The sequence below is a fragment of the Phocoena phocoena genome, chromosome 21, assembly GCF_963924675.1.
Source record: "Phocoena phocoena chromosome 21, mPhoPho1.1, whole genome shotgun sequence".
In the NCBI taxonomy this organism is placed as follows: domain Eukaryota; kingdom Metazoa; phylum Chordata; class Mammalia; order Artiodactyla; family Phocoenidae; genus Phocoena; species Phocoena phocoena.
The window spans coordinates 25550685-25563657 of NC_089239.1; the positions used below are offsets into that span (position 1 = coordinate 25550685).

At 49.0% G+C, this 12973-nt stretch overlaps 1 protein-coding gene across 1 annotated transcript in view; it reads left to right on the forward strand.

Moving 5' to 3' along the window:
* Positions 1-12973, forward strand: part of DLGAP2 (DLG associated protein 2) — a 145896-nt gene that overhangs the window by 665 nt on the left and 132258 nt on the right. The window lies entirely within an intron of this gene.

Here is a 12973-nt window from a genome sequence, read left to right on the forward strand (position 1 = left end):
CCATCACCATTTGACAGGGAGTCGGGCTTACATGGAACGGGGCAGATGCTCCTTTAGAAATGGGGAGTACCGGATAAATTCAGCATCGAACGGCTGAATGAGATCCACGTGGAATGTAACTGAGAAAAGACACCCTCTCCGTGGCTCTGGGTTCCTGGCCCTGCACCTAACATGGTTACTCGCCAGCCTCAGAGACTTCCAGCTGCCTTCTCGGCTTCTGATGGCCATCTGCTGTGACCGCGCAGAGGTTGTCTTATGGATCATAAGCTTGATTTCTATTTAAATTCGAGTTTTTCTTAATTGATATCTGATCTTTAGCCGGTGAATCTGTTGCTCATTTGACTGGCTCAAAGAATAATATTGAAAATCACAGGAGTCCTTTTGTGTAAAGCTGCGCTTTCTTTTAAAGGAAATTAGAACCAGCAAAAGTTTGCTTTTCAACGTAAAATTATGAAACCAGGTATAGTCCTAAAAGAATGACAGTGTATTATCCACTATGATTGAGTTAGAGCTTTATTTCTAAATGCCAGTCTAACCAGGCCTTTCTCTACTTGGAAATAGGCCAATAAAATTATTTCTCCTCTTTATTTAGAAGGAATACTGGCTATCTCATTGCAATAAGCATGCGTTATGTTTTGTTTCACGCATGAATGGATGAGTCATCTGACTTCCGTTTCATGAGACCTCGACAATAGCTCACCCACGTTTGTACTGGGTCTAAGAGTTTTCAGCATCACAGTTGTGTCTGTGGCACCAGTTCTTTTCTGTGACAGGCTTTTAGAGGGAGGGGGACCTGCCAAAACCTAAGACCTATACATCCTGAGGCCACGTTTCCGTCTCCGTGGCAGCAGGGACCTGAGGCTGACTCAGAGGCTGCCGTCCACCTCTGGACAGCACGTGGCACTCGGGGTGCTGTCTCACCTGGGCTGGCACAGCCCGAGGGCACCGAGGGCCTGGACTTAATTCTTGGGGGGACACCTAGAGGTGCAATTGCTTTGTCCTATGGTAATTCTATTTAAAAAATTTTTAGAAGCCACCATAATGTTTAGGGACAGAAAGTACTTAGTGAGCCGTTCCTACAGTGTGGACATGAGGTGATGGTTGGGGGTTATAATGAGAAGAGTCAGACTTTAAAGGACTTGGGAAGAAACTGACAGAAGGATTTGGCGAGGTTGGCTACAAAAGAGTTCTCGAAATGTTGCCCAGTTTCCCACTTGTGGTGGCGAGTGGGCGGCGGTGGGTTCTGATGGGAAGGGGAAACCCTACATCAGCTGTCGGGCAAGCCAAGTAGCCAGTGGACCGGCCAATGGACTTAGCACCGAGGTGCCCCCGCCAGGCGCATTCACACTGGGATCCAGGGGTCTTGAGCAGCCCCTTCGCTGAAACATGAGGGTCAACCTGCCTGTCGTGGGTCCCTGTCACCTGGGGGGCGTTAAAATACTGGTCCCTGGTGGGCTTATTGTCTAGAAAAATTCCCTACGTGATTCTAACTCGCACCTCGGGTCTGGGATGCTGATGTAAAGTGTGTGAAAGGATAATTTATAGGAAGGTTTAAAAAAAAAGAAAAGGAAGGAAGGAAGGAGGGTGGGGGAGGAAGGGCGGAGAGAAGGAGAGAAGGAATCAGTTATGTTCCCAGTGTTATGACAATAACTAGTTGGGAGCAAGCACCATAACTTTAGACGTTTTATTTTCCAAACTGGGTTTTCCAGTTTCCTTATCTCTGAATCGAGAGGGTGAAACTGGACAGGTTTTTAACATCTCCTCCGAGTCTCTGATTCTACCGTCCCACATTAAAATTTAAAATGCTTTATAGTCATGTCAATGCTCTTGCAGTGAAATGAGTCATTGTCATTTACAGAGTACTGAGGGACGTTTTGCAGCCTGGTAGAGGCTAAAGGCACAAAACAATGCAGGAGCATTTGCCTCTCATCCAGTTCAAAATACCAATCTTTTTTTTTTTTTTCCAATTGGCCTCAGTATCTAAAAACTCCAAGGAAAGGTGAGTGACATTTACTGAAAACCCTAAAATCTTCTTTAGTGACAGACAAGACAAATGAGTAAAGTCATCTTTTTAGAAGTGAGTATCACACCCCATGCCCTTGCCATTAACAATTTCATTTTAGGGCACAGACATTCTCTGAAGCTCATAGGGTGCCATGTATGAAAAGTAATTTTATGATGAGGAAAATGGCCATGGAACAGAGGAAGATAGAGAAGGTTTCTATGAAATTAAAGTCAGTGATAAAAGTGGATTAATACAGCACATTCAAAATGACTACAATGGAAGAGAAAACCCACTTTTTCTAGGAGAAACATTTTGAGAGAAGGCCCTCAGACACACTGAAATTAAATTGCCCTACCAGTAATTTTTGTGACATTGGCTCATTTATAGGAGATGTGATTGCTAATAATGGGTTTTCTTCATTCCCACGAATGTTAAATTTAAGTCAGTTGTAAAGAGTTGGTAATTTATAAGCATTTATGAGGACTGTTCTGTTGAACCAAATTTTGCACTGGCAAGTCAATTGCAAACTGAAATGAAAAAAGGCAGACAAAATGAAATGATCAATTAAAGAATATTAGGCAGATATTATATGAGACAGCACGGAGAAAACGGACACACTATGTAATTTTTAAAATACCTGAATATAAAATAATACCTGCCAATACTTAAAGCTTTCTTCAGGACAGGCACATGTTGTGAAAATATTTTTATATGAAGGATGTTAGAGGGCGTTGTTTGACGTCTGCACACCATCTAACTGCATGAATGTCTCAAAGTAATTATAATACATAACTCATTTTAAAAGAAGTCCCCTTTTAGACATTTATTTTTGTGTCCTTTTATTAACACCCCTACACGTACGTATAGATGTGTAACTCTGTAACTTGAGGGGCATCCACACTTATTTCCTTCAGGGAAATTTCTAGAAGTTTCTAGACATAGTGGACACAGTGCCTTGCCAAGGTTCTGTCTGGACAGTAACAATGTATCTATTTACTGCATCCCTCCATCCTCCCTCCTCCACAGCGGAGACCCCTCAGGATGTGCAGCCCCCTCCTACCCACATGCCCCTTGGGGATCCCGACACCCCTCGGGGGACGCTCCTCCCAGCGTGTGACGTCGAGTCCCCGTCACGTGCTGCAGAAGAGGGAAGGTCACATGCCAGCTAATCAAGGGGACAGTCCAAAAGATGTATTTTATTTTACAATTTAATGTTAAAACTTTGTACAAACAAATCAAAATCAGTTTTAAAGCTACTAACACGTGTCTGTAGAACTTAGGAGATTGGGATTTTTCATCTAGATTTCTGGAGTGCACTGCCTAGCTTTTATGCTAAATATCAGTGTTTACCTTGCACAGTTTCCAAGCCTGGCTGCTGCCGAATGAATTACGGTACCTTCTCCCATGTTGGTTCCCTTCCTCACACAGTAAATCTTTATTTGATGCATTCACGCCTCCATCAGTGCATGTGTGGCTTTGTCTTACTACATTTGGGCTACTGTGAAAGAAAAAAAATGCCACAGACTGGGGGCTTATAAACAGCAGACATTTATTTCTCCCAGTTCTGGATGCTGGAGGTCTGAGATCAGGGTGCTGGCAGATTCGGCATCTGCTGAGGACCCTCTTCCTGGCTTACAGGCAGCGTCTTCTCCCTGTGTCCTCACGTGGAGGAAGGGCTGGGGGCCCTGTGGGGTCTCTGTTAGAAGGACACTAATCCCATCCTGGGGGCCCCACCCTCATGACCTCTCACCTCCCAAAGGCCCCCCTGACACCATTACTTTGGCGGTTGGGAGTCAACACATGAATTTTGGGGGAACACAGACATTCAGTCTATAGCAGATTTCACTCAAACAACAATTACTGAGCGTTTTCTGCCCTGAAGGATGCGCCCACGAGCATGACCAGCTAGCTCCCTGATGCAGCGGCCTCCACACGCTGAGGAGTTAGAAAAAGCCAAGTGCGTCACCGCTGTGTGTATAAGAGAAAAGGAATTCAGTGCAGTTAGAGAGGCACTGACAGTACTCGCTATACTGTGACCAAAATCAAATTGCTGCAGACTACGGACCTAGAGAGCCTGGTGAGCAGGGCGGCTTCAGTTGGGGTCCCAGGGATGAGCAGGTTTCCAGACACAGGAGCTGTAAGGCCGTTCCTGCTGCCAAGCACCTGAGCACCGAGGGGGCCACGCATCAGGACCCGCACCTTTCCAGGGGGCTGGGGGCGGGCAGGGAGGGCCGCGTGGGCACGGGGTCACCCCTGAACTCTATTCAGCACGTCCATCAGGGCAGCATGTGAACTTGGGACCTTAAGGATGCATTCTGAAAAACCGTGCTCTAGGGGCTTCCCTGGTGGCGCAGCGGTTGAGAGTCCACCTGCCGATGCAGGGGATGTGGGTTCGTGCCCCGGTCCGGGAAGATCCCACATGCCGTGGAGCGGCTGGGCCCATGAGCTATGGCCGCTGAGCCTGTGCGTCCGGAGCCTGTGCTCCTCAACGGGAGAGGCCACAACAGTGAGAGGCCCGTGTACCGCAAAAAAAAAAAGTGCTCTAGTGATGGACCCAGATGCTGGCCTGGGCAGGGCTCCTCCTGGAAGGCGCGGGGTGATGGGGGACTGTACCAAGGCCCCTCCCGCCAGGGCTTCTGAAAGGTCACAGGATGACCGCGGGTCTGGAGCGGCGGGACCAGACAAGGTGCCCGGTGTGTAAATACTTGATGATCAGGAGTTAGACACTGTCCCACCCTCTGGCTTCTGCAGATGGAGAGAAACAGGCTCGTATGGAACGTGCGGGGCTGTGAGCCCGACCCAGGGCTACCGGGGGTGCATCAGTGGTCCCACCAGCGGAATCACCAGGCCCACAGGGAGGAGACAGACAGACCTCGGAGGGAGGAGAAGCTCAGGAGAGGGTGGGAGAGGGACTCTCACGATGAAGCCCACCAGCTGTATCCCATTCAGTCAGCTCCAGACCAGGGTTTCTCAGCCCCAGTCCTGCAAACCTGGAGGCTGCTTTCCATCCAGGAGGCTGCTCTGAGCGTCCCCCAAACCCCAGGCAAACATGGCCACATGTGCCCTTGGACAGAGCAACCCTCACAGAGACCTGTGCTTCCAGACCCTCCCCTGAACAGCATGAAAATTGGGGGATTTCAGTAAAAAATAATGCAGAAAACAAAGAGACAACTCCCAAGATTACATTTTGGCTTTGAAATCATTTTTTTTAAAAACCACAAAGTATCAATACTAATCAAAAAGTAGCTAGATGAATTCATTCTGAGTAAAATAAGCCTTTTTTTTTGCAAATTGTACATCAAGTTTATTTCCTTCCAGTTAATTGAGATATAATTAACACACACCACTCTATAGGTTGAGGTGTACAGCATAATGATGTGACCTACATACATCGTGAAGTGATGACCCCTTTTTTCTATTTCTTCTCTTTTGTATTTTTCCTTGTGATGAGAACTTTTAGGATTTACTGTTCACAACGTTCCTGTATAACACACAGCAGTGTTGCTTCTGTTTATATGTTGGGCATCATATCCCTAGTTCTTAGTCATCTTGTAAGTGGGAGTTTGTACCTTTTGACCCCCTCTCTCACCATGCAAAGATACGACATTATTATTGACCGTGTTTGCCACACCGTAGGTGTCACCCCCATGACTCATTTATCTTGTAACTGGCAGTCTGTCCCTTTTAATCTCCCGCACCTATTTCTCTCCTCCCCTCTTCCCTCCCCTCTGACAACCACCTGTTTGTTCTCTGTATCTATAACTCTGTTTCTGTTTTGTTATATTTGTTCATTTGTTTTATTTTTTAGATTCCACATATGTGAGATCATTTAGTAACAGTCTTTTCTCTGTCTGACTTATTTTTACTTAGCACGATATCCTTTAGGTCCATTCATGTTGTCACAGATGGCAAGATTTCATTCTTTTTTATGGCTGAGTAATATTCCATTGTATGTATATGTGTGTATATATATATATATATATATATATATATATATATATATACTACATCTTCTTTATCCATTCTTCTGTTGATGGACACTTACGTTGCTTCCATGTCCTGGCTGTTGTAAATAGTGCCGCAGTGAACGTTGGGGTGCATGTGTCTTTTCAAATTAGTGTTTTCATTTCCTTTGGATAAATACCCAGGAGTAGAATTGCTGGACCATATGGTAGTTCTATTTTTAGTTTTTTAAGGAACCTCCATACTGTTTTCCATAGCGGCTGCACCAATTTACATTCCCACCAGCAGTGCACAAGGGTTCCCTTTTCTCCACACCCTCACCAACACTTATTTCTAGTCTTTTTGATGACGGCCATTCTGACAGGTGTGGGATGATATCTCATTGCGGTTTTAATTTGCATTTTCCTGGTGATTAATTGTCTTGAGCATCTTTTTATGGACCTGTTGATAAAATCAGCATTTCAGTATGGGATTATGGCAAAATAGAATCGCATTGGGCTCAGAGCTTGATGACTCAGTGGAGGTTGGACTTGGGTCTAGCGGACAGTGTGTAGATGTCACAAGGGTGCAGTGATGTGAGGTCAGAAAAGGTGCCAGGGACCCGGTGAGGACGCTGGGCTTGTGTAGTGGCCGAGCATAAGGAGACCCCAGCTTCCACGTGCTTCTTTCTGCCGGAGACCCAGCCAGAGTTAGGGGGCATCCCCTCAGCCCCACCTCCTGATTCTGCCCAGATGCTCTTACGTCTGCAACACACCCGCTCTCTGGTCCATTCCTGCAGAAATCCGTCTATCTTAAAGGAAGCAAGTATTTCCACACGTGCATTTGTCTTAGTATACACACGCACACCCATGCAAATTGGAGTATTATGGGAAGTCTTCTTTTCGCCTTTCAAAGCCGTTCCTCCTGAAATGACACTTCTGCAATCGCGCCTCAAAACGTCAGCTTCTATGACAAGTAAGCGATGGCCTTTGCGCTGGGTGACACGGTCTTGGGTGGAAGCAGATCCCGACAGGAAGGGAGGAGGGTGACGGATGAGCCATCTAATCAGAGAAGAGACCGTCCGTTGAATGGGCCATTGGCTGAGTCAGCATGTAATTTTCATTTCGTTTCCTGTCTCTCCTGTTTATATTTCCATGACACTGATTGTAAAACCGTGGGCTGCAACCCATTCGGTGGGGTCGTGAATTCAAGTTACTGGGTCGCTACCAGCGATTTTTTAAAATAAAAAAAGAACAGGAAAGTATGGAATGTATAGAGTAGAAAATATCAAAGCACATCACACATAGTAGGGCAAGTATCGCTGAAGGAAACCTCGGGTGTGTGTGTGTGTGGACTAGGTGCCAATGTACAAGGCATCTCGTGTGTGGGGCACGATGGGCGTGGGCGGGAAACTGCTGGCAGAGTTGCGCCCTGTAGAATCCGGCGGGAGATGAGAGGGATCCCGCCGTGTGACTTGGACAGAAGCACCGAGGCAGCCCTGAAGCCCTCGCATCCACGCAATCCTGCACCTGGGAACCTCACCTCCACCTACTTTTACTGTGCCTTTGATTCCCTGTTTATTACAAATAAAGCGGAAGCCTTAAGGGGACTTTCCTACCTCCCGGGATTATTAGAATGATTAAACCCAAAAGTATAAGACCTTAGCAAGCCTTATTAGCACTTGGTGCACGGTTAGCTTTCATCATCTGTACTGTCACCCTTGTGATCGTCATGACCACTGTGCTGTCACCCGCCCACCTTCACTAATCCAAGCCTGAAAGAGTGAGGGATGCGTAGGCGGAGATCGTATCCGGGAAGATGGGCGCCAGCTCCCGGACGTCTGGTTTCCTCAGTGTTAGTCTAGAACACGATGTCCATGGCTACTAAATTTGTATGCAGGTTGCAAAAGCTGAAAACACGGATTCCAAGACTGCGCTTTGATTCTGAAGGATTCGTGTGCCTGTAAGGGTTCGCCGCTCCAACTGCAGGAGACTCACAGGCACACGTGCGTTCAAACGTGAGTCAGAAGCCATCCGGGGATGCGCTTGTGTTGTCGAGTGGATGCAGCATTAGGTAGAAACGGGGCGGCGTGCTGATCTTTTCGGGTGTTCGAGCCTGTGAAGTCTGGCATCCGGGATATAGGAAATGAACGGTCAGCTGGCAGGGAAGGGAGCAGAATTATCTGACCCAGTGCTGGGCTTCTAGAGGAACTCTGTAGTTGTGAAAAATGAAAGGTAGCAGATGCCCTGGGCTTTTGAGAAATTTTACCAATATTCCATGTTTATGGTTGGCATCAAGAGTGAGATGGCCCTTGGCAATGCAGGGGACCAAGTGGGAGAGGAGCGGGAAGGGGACTTGGGTGTCTCCGAGGACCCCTGCGGCGCTCCCTGCTCCCGCTGGGCACCCAGCCCAGTGAGTTGAACCCCACAGCATCCTCAGTGCACCTGTGCGGGGCCTGAAGCCCACAGAGGTCAGCGATTGAACCGGGTCCCTGATGAATCAGCGGCCGCTCTGGCTCTGAGCTAAACCAGGGTGGGAATGTCTTCCTTCCCCAAGAAACCAAAATACCCTGTGTCCGGTCCAGTGTATCTAGTTTGTTGTATTTGGCACCTGAAATTGAATTGTTATGTGGCTGATAATGAGTTGCACCTGGAATAAACATAGACCAACAGGTGTGTGTGAGTGCATGTGTTTATCTGCTTCACCGGTTGGATTCAGGAATTGGATGCGTGTCTGTATGTGCTCCAGCTTCTCGACCAGAAACTGCTCTCCAGGCCATGACTTAATTCAGCAGAAAACCTTTGTTATACACAAGCATCCCCATTTTCACCACAAAATGGAGCTGAAAAGCGTTTCCACAGGTGAGGGTCTTCCTTGGGATGACGGCTGTATAGCCTATGACAATGTGCCACATGGACAAATTTGAACCCCAAAGTCTGTTTAGTAATTTAAAAGAGCAACATATGCTTCGTCTTATCAAAATGGAGTAAAGAACGTACATATTTTGTGTCAGGTTTAGCTCTCCCAAATCACAGATTTGATTCAAATAAATGCTAGCTGTAACTAACATTGAACTTGTAACTAACAATGTTGCAGAAGGCTCCTTGCATCAGTGCCCCTTGCACCTGCTCTGTGTCACCCAGGCGGCAGGGTGAAGGCTGGGGGCCCACTCACCCGCACCCCGCAGCTCCCACGCTGCAGCGGGAGAGCCCTGGGTGGAGAGACTACAGTGGAACTCCATATGCAAATCGCAGAAAGCAGACACTTAGTTACATTATAGGACAGGAATATGACCTAATACACACAAATTTTAACTGCACCAAGGGCACTAAAATAACCCAGGAATTGTATTATACTTACCCTGACAATATAGTCAAAGTTGTTTATTTCACACAGTTTCCTAACAGAACATCACTATTCCTGCAAATTGTCATTAACTTACCAGAGGTTAGGGATGGAGGTTAAAGGGAATTTGCTCTACCCATGGGTGTATGGGAATTCTTCCTTGAGCCTTAATGCATTGATACTTTAGCGTCTAGTTTTAGAAAATTATAGCCCCAAACCCTCGGGTTCCCCCACGTGCCTCACCTCATACTCTTAAGTGAAGCCAAAACTCACAGCAACCAAAGTACAAAGCACCCACACTCAGAGTTATTAATAAGTAAAAACAAACGACGTAGCGATCGGTCTTGTCAAGCAATCTCCTTGCTGAAAATTCTGCAAACCAGCTGATTGCAAATACCCATGCCCACTAGCTCACTGCCATGGCCGTGAAGGGGAGACCAGGAAGCTCTAGTATCTTTTACTCATTCATCTGAAGACTCATTAGACAAATTGTGTGTATGTTACTAACATTTTCTAAAGAAGGGCCGACATCCAAGTTTCTAATCTGGCTTCCCAGTGACCCTGGCTCTGGCCTGGGAGGTGAGCACGCAGCTATGCTGTTCTAACTATACACATTGGCATCTCAGGGGCAGCGTAGAGAGGGGACAGAGCGTCCACGTGGCCCCAGGCCCCAGCCTGCGCAGAGTTATTACAAAGATGCCATCCCTGTGTCCTCCAGCCCGACAGCAATAGGAGGAGGGAGAGAGGAAGAAAGGCATTGTATTGTCACAGGGACATTAGCTGTCACCAACACCAGCCATCTGTGTACGCACCAGCCTCTCGTAACCCAGCGTACACCCACCTCCAAGACACAGGTACAGGCTGCAGACTGACGAGACAGAGTTCCTGAACCCAAAAATGGTGGCAAGACTTCCCAACCTCACCTGCAGCAAGGCCTGGGAGCTACCGCCTTCCTCAGCAAAAGCTCCTAGTTACACTCCAGTCCTCAAAACTGGAAGGCACACTCTTTAGTAAATAATCGTAGAACCAGGGGAAGTTACAGAACCCATGCCGGGAGGTCAGGGCCCCCGTCTCCCAGTACCCTCCCATGCTCACATCGTGATAAACAGCACAGCATCTAACTCTGCAGAGCTCAGAGGTCCAGCCAGCCAGCATCCAGTCAAGTGTTTATTGAAATCCCGCTGTGCACAAAATGCTGTTTAGATGTTGAACAAAAAGATGCAAATAACTCTACATATTCTCTCAAATTATTTGGTTCTTTTAGGCCATGTAGGGGGTTAGATTTGCTTTCACCAAGCACGTTTCTCTCCCTGCAGAGAAGGGCTACGCAGGCATCCTGTGGGCATTGCTGAGCGGGCAGCGGGAGACGTGGGGCTGGTGCCGAATTAGACAGTGGGCGGGGAGGAAGTGGAATCGGAGGGGACGCAAGTGTCCATAATTAGTCAGAAATAAGATTCTCTGTCCAGTACAAGATGTCCTCTCCCTGCCTGATTTTAAATTCAACCCTCATTTTTTTGCTTACGCCAATCTTCCCAGAAGGCCACATACATCCTACAAAGTGAGGTTAATTCCGAGCAGCCCAGGGATTTTTAAATTTCATGTACGTGTTTTCTGCTTTTTTTATATATATGAATTTACTTATTTATATTTGGCTGCGTTGGGTCTTCATTGCTGCACGGGCTTTCTCTAGTTGTGGCGAGCGGGGGCTACTCTTCGTTGTGGTGCGTGGGCTTCTCTTGTTGTGGAGCACGGGCTCTAGGTTCACGGGCTTCAGTCGTTGTGGCACGTGGGCTCAGTAGTTGTGGCTCGTGGGCTCTAGAGCGCAGGCTCAGTAGTTGTGGCGCACGGGCTCAGTTGCTCCGCGGCATGTGGGATCTTCCCAGACCAGGGCTCGAACCCGTATCCCCTGCATTGGCAGGCGGACTCTCAACCACTGCACCACCCAGGAAGCCCTGTTTTCTGCTTTCTATAACTTATCGCACAGAATCTGCAAGTGCATTTGAAACTCCATTTTTAAAACTCGATGAAACGAAATGTTATAAAATTTAGTGTGGTTGTAACTGTATCAAGAGAAGAGTGAAAACAGTTTATGCTGGGTAGGAGGATGCGACAGGGATTCAGGACAGGAGTGCTCGTGTCTGAGTAAATGGTAGACATGTGGGTCTGGGGAACCTGGGTGGCCCCTGGGTCTACACTGAATGGGCCGGTCTGGAGTTCCAGGCTCTGCTTAAAGCACTTCCTTCACTTGTAGGACTGGTTTATTTGTCCCTCCCCCATCCCCGCCACCACCCCGTGGCTGGTGTGGCCCCCGTCTCATGATACGGGGGTGGGAGAAGGTGCAGCATCCTGGATGTGGGCACTGGCGCTTCAGCCTGGGAATCAGGTGATGGAGAAGAGCTGGGTGAGGGCCCGAGGAGGGACAGGGGCGAGGACCACGCACCGATGACACAGAGTCTGGATCACGTGGGGACGGTGACACATCAGGGTGGGACGAGGGCATCTAGCTGGACACCTAGGGCAGAAGCCGTAGAGAATTATCGTGTGTACGGATGGTGGCTGAACCCACTTTGGGCGTGAAAGTCTGCCTGGCTCAGGTGTCGTCCTTCCATTTCATACGAAGAAGGTCCCAGCATGAGAGACTTGCACGGGTGGCCACCAGGGAGGAGAAGGGAGAGACCAGGTCTCTGTCCCTTCCCCAGAAAGAGACACAGCATGGCGGCCAGTGCGTGCACACACACTCATGTGCACACATACGTGCACATACATACACATGCACACGTGTGAGCACATACACAGAGACACATATACACATGCATGCATGCATACATGTGCATGTATACGCAAACATACATGCACGCACTGACAGAAGCACACACGACCACGTGCACATACATGCACGGTATGCGTGTACATGCAGACTGCGCACACACACACACAGACACAGGATCACGTTCGCGCACACGCACGTGCCGGGGCCGGGGGAGCGGCTGCTGCTGTGGGGAAGCCGCCGCGCCCGGCGTGCGGAGCAGCGGCAGCTGCGATCGCCGGGGGGCGCTGTGAAGGAAGCCCTCAAGGCCCCGGAGGGGGGTGCACGTCATGTGGGCGCTGAAGGGCACGTGCTGCAGGGGTCGGTGGTGTGTTTCACCCTGAGCACAGGGCAGACGCGCGTCTGGAAGTGACAGCGGCCCCTGCGAGCCCCCAGAGGGCCCCTTGCACGTATTTTGTGGGGCCCACGTGTTGTTCTTTAAACCAAGTGAGCAAACAAACAGCAAACGGAAGGGGAGCTTTTCCTTCATCGTCCAGATTTCTGGCTTCATTAGGGCGAGGGTAAGGGCCGGCAGCACCAGAAAGCGTTTCCACGGGCCCGCACGCCCACGGCACCCGCAGGGCCCCAGCACCAGCCTCTGCACTCACCCCCTCCCAGTGCCGCGCGGGTGAGGCCGGGCTGAGCGGGTGGCGGCCAAGGCGGCCGCTTGAGGCTGGACCAACCAGCAGCTTGGATAGGCTTCCTGCGCACGGAAGGTGCCGAAGCCATGAAAGTTGTGTCTGGTTTTGTCTCTGGAAGAACAGTGCTTGGGGCCTGGGGGTGGATTCTGGCAGCCACGTGGAGTAAGCGGGGCGGCTGTCTCGGTCCTCTGGGCTTCCACAGCAGGACACCGTCGGCCGGGCCCCTTAGACGAC